This window comes from Mustela erminea, chromosome 4 (genome assembly GCF_009829155.1).
Source record: "Mustela erminea isolate mMusErm1 chromosome 4, mMusErm1.Pri, whole genome shotgun sequence".
NCBI classification, from domain to species: domain Eukaryota; kingdom Metazoa; phylum Chordata; class Mammalia; order Carnivora; family Mustelidae; genus Mustela; species Mustela erminea.
The window spans coordinates 79480231-79485012 of record NC_045617.1 but is presented as its reverse complement, the minus strand read 5'-3'; positions in this window follow the sequence as shown (position 1 = coordinate 79485012).

Genomic DNA, 4782 nt, shown 5'->3' with positions numbered 1-4782 from the left:
ACTCTAAAAAAAAAAAAAGAAAAAAAAAAAAAAAGATTTGGAATTATTTTTTTCAACGCTCATATCTATTGTGGAAAATGTCAATATTTGCATGAAAACAAAAATAAAAATTGAAAAATAAAATAAAAACCATGAACATTAAAAAAAAGTCTGCTATTGACCCCTCAATGGTGATGAGTGAAAACTTTGCCATGGAGATGGGGAAGCAGTCCATAATATTTGAAAAAACTGATGTATTCATCCAGGGACAGTGATATCAAAGTGGTTCAGCGAACTCAGGTGATTGTATCTGGAAATGTAGATAACCAGAATTATGGTAGTCCCATAAACCCTTCTGAATTAGCTCCAGACACAAAGCCAACTTCCCCCAGTGTTGATGGAACTCAGGCAACAAAATGGAATATATTTTTACAAAAACTCAAACCAACCATCAACTTTGAAAATCCAATCTACGCAGAGATGGAGAATAAACAGGAGGACAGTGAGGCTGTGGCTTTACCTCCAAGGCCTTCTCTCCCCGCTAAAAGTTCTCCGAGACCCAATGCCAATGAAAGACAGTTTTACAGACACTGCAAACCTTGTTAGAGAAGACTCTGAGGTATAGCTATGCCAGCTCTGTAGGGAATAATTAGAATTTGCACATGTATTTTTTTACAAACATGAAGAAAAATTAACATTCAGTACTTTAGTAAAAAAAATATATATTTTCCCAGTTCACCTGTAGTTGGAAGTGTCCATGGAAACTCTGCCTTGTGAGTCTTTTTTAAAATTTTTTTACTTATGTCGTCTCCCATTTTTACAAATAATTATCACAGTGTACTATATGTATATCTTTGCACTGAAGCTATCTGAAGGTAATTCTAGTACATTTGTAAATTTTGGTAAGATTATCATATCATTAAATTTGCTGATAATGGTGAAAAAAAAAAATCCCAAGTCGTTCTTGGCAACTTTATTAATCTAATCTTTATCAAATTCTTTTAGTTAAATTATAGACAATATATTTTTGATGTTCCAGTTTATTAATAAGGACTTGATGTCTTAAGAGTGGGAGGTGCTATTTCATATATGTTTCCTAGATCAAAGTTGGGGTTGTCTGAAATTTTCTGCTGCTAAAAAATGTCTCATAACCTTTTTACTACCTTTATTTTATTGGATTTATTTGAGACAATTAGGAAGGAAATATTTGCTGAACTAAATCTAAGCCACAGATTTTTTTCTTTCACCCTTCTAATAAAATTTAGCCCATTAAATGTTCACCATTTTAATACAAAATAACAATTTCCCATTTCATTTAGTACTTTTCCCGTAAGGAAAATAAATAGATGAATCTCACAAATAGAAGATTCAAACTTGTTTTTATATTGATAGATCAATTTGTCCTTCTTGTTTCATATAAGTAGTGCTATAAATATAGTTAAATAGTCAAGTATTTGTTTAAGTAAGGTAATTACTTATAATAAGGTAATTTTCTATGGTAATTTCTTCACCCAGCCAATACTTTATGCTATATAAATCACAGTCCATATTTAAGTAGAAGATATAATTGCCTTAACATAAAAGTGGAATTAATTTTAAGAAGCTAATGATACTCTCATTCATTTAAAGATTCTGTTTTAAAGTACATTGAAAAATAAAAAAATTTCCTTTGGTCTACCAAAAATGATTGGTACTAATTGTTAGGCCTCCGAAGAAAAATATGAAGTACTCCTATATTTCAATGTTTCATGTAAATCCTATGATTTCTGGTACTCAGAATTTTAAGAAGTAAATTTAAGACTCAGAAGTTACAGAAGAAAATTAAGGAATAGAGAGAGTCATTTCTGTTACACATTCTCAAGTGATTTTTTTTTAATAAAGGTGTCATTTTAGAGCAATTCCAGAACTCAAAGCTATAATTTAAGACAGACATCCACCCATCCTATGCAGAACGATATGCTCATTGCCTATTCACTGGGATCTATTCCACTGTGATTTCAAAATGGCACATTGTAAATATGTGGGACAAATATCTACTGAGCCATATGCTTCTAAAACATGGAAAATGGAAGTCATGAAGCCTTCATAAGCATGCACACTGGATCAGTCTCTCAATTCTACTGATCATACATCTATTTATTTGTTTGTTTATTTATTTATTTATTTATTTGAGAGAGACAGAGCTAGCAAGAGAGATCATGAGAGAGGAGAGGGAGAAGCAGGCTCTCTGCTTGCAGAGAGCCTGACATGGGGTTCAATCCAAGGACCCTGGGATCATGATCTGAGCTGAAGTCAGATGCTTAACCAACTGAGCCACCCAAGCACCCCTTCCTTCTACTGATTACAAATCTTAAGTACCTCAAATGTATTCTCTTTGAAGTTATCCTCCCATTATGATTTTGGTTCAACCTTAAAACATGCTTTTTCACTGACTATAGACATCGTTTTTCACAGATTATATAGCAATTTGTCCTAAAATTAGTATGCTTTAATGCTATTCTGGCAACGAAGATAATAGATGCCTGAACAGGCCTCTAGATATAGACGTAGGATTGTCTATATCCACATACACACATTCACACACGTATGTACATGCTCAGGTGTGAGTGAACATATATAAAAATCCAAACATGTGCATGAATTTTTAGTAATGGAATTTAGCAGTTTAGTAATTTCAGTAATGGTGAAGGTTTAGGGATAAGCAAGATCCTTTGCATTATTTGTACTTGTTCTGCTTCTTGACTAATTCTTTCTAATTCTTCTTGACTATTTCTCCTTTCTATGTTGAACCACACTGCTCTATGGTAATATAAGAAATGATATGATAATGATAAAGATTCTTTGAAACTGCTTCATATCTATTCCTTATAATACAAAGAGTTTATACCTTGAGTACAGTTTTTGATCAACTGTACTTTATGGTTTTAGCTATTCTTTTCCTATTTTCCTATTTCACTAGTGGCAAGTTAAAATCTCAAGATACAAAAAATCCACTTTACAGTCAATGTGTTCTGTAAAATCCTTTCAGTCTTTGAATAACTTTTTCAAATATCTTTTATTCTGCAGGTTAAATGGAAGGAATATTAAAGACCTTTTTGAATTTAGGGGGAGAAACTGTCCTCAGGCTGAGTATTGCCTAGAAAAATCTTGTCACCATTCTTAAGAGATATTTTTCTTTGCATTTTTTTCTTTCTTACCATTAAGCTCCACATGCCAGTTCCCTGTCCGTAAAACTTATATTTGCTGTCATGAAGAAGTAATAAATGCTTTAAAGATCCTTTAACATCTTAATACTCCAGTTCTAAAGGTAGGAGAAGTTCTTTGAATTGGAGTTAAAGGCTTGTTATTGTTAATTTTGATTTAATATAAATTGCACTGGGTACTAATGTGAGTAATTAGTCTTCCCATTCTTTCATGTTGTCTTCCCTTCCTTTAATTACAAATATTGTTTGGTATAAATAAAATTTGTACTGTATTTTGGTTATTCACAGATGACAACAGGTAAATACATCTGCTCTTATCAAGCACCAAGAAAATTACAATCCCTGATACTCCCATGACCCAGGTATAATGAGGACTCATATGTGCATGTCCATTCTTTCAAGTCCTTTTCTCAAAACATTCCCTCTCTCACTGGCAAATGTGACCAAATTGGAGTGACTATGGATATGTTGTTTTTACTTTGAATAGATGTTTTTCAGCCATGAAGATACCTCATATGCAAGTTTTTTGTTAACTGTTTCTAATCTTTCATCAATTTAAGATATGAACATTTAGATCGCTGACATTTTAGACAACAGTCTAAAAAACTAAAAACATTGAAGAAGCCAACACAGTTTTCCGGCTGATTAAATGGGAATTTCAGTCTCTTATTTGATTCCATAGATATTTGCTGAACAATAGCATCAGTCACACTGGAATGCTAAAATAGACCTCAGTCTCAAAGCTCCATTTTTTGTAGCTGCAGTATTAAAAATGAAATGCAGTCACAGGAAATAGAGGTAGGAAATAATTTTCTCCTAGTATTTCATGTTTCTACATTTGTCTGAAATTTAATTTATGGGGTTAGAAGGTTGATAGAAAGAAAGAAAAAGAACCATGTATATAGAAATGCGAATTAACTAAACAGGAATCAACACTTATGAATTTAAAAAAGTGCTAGCTATTATTTATTAAATAATCACATTATTATACAATAAAAGAAAAGGACTTTATATGTATATGACTATATGATATATATGCAAAATATGTAATACCTGTCAAGGTATATTTTTAATATGCAGGAAATATTCCTATGATTCTAATTCCTGTGCTCCCTAATAAACTAGGAATGCTCAAAACTGCTAGAACTCAATAAAAGGTGCCAGGACACTGAAACATGAGAGACAGTAAGACGATCAGAAAATTTGAACTTGATCCAGAAAACAATGGAAAAATCTTTGAAAGTATTTAAACATCATGACATGACCAGATTTTTGTTTTTAATGGTCAGGAAAAAGAATGGATTTGAGGAACAGATAATATAGGTGTTACCATCATTCAGCAGAGAGCAGATGATGCCCTGAACTGTGACAGTGAGAATGAAGTGAAGTTCTGTGTGGAACAGCTCACCCATGGAATGAACTAATTAGCTTTCCAGTGGAATCTTAATCTAAATGGTGAAAAGGCTTTCATCATGCTTTGGAAACAATGGTTATCCATAGGGAATGGAAAGATCTCCTCTGGAAGGAGTCTACTATAGCCTAAATTGACTGGATCTTTTTTTGGAATTTCTTAACCAAGATAGCAGATCAGATTGATTGA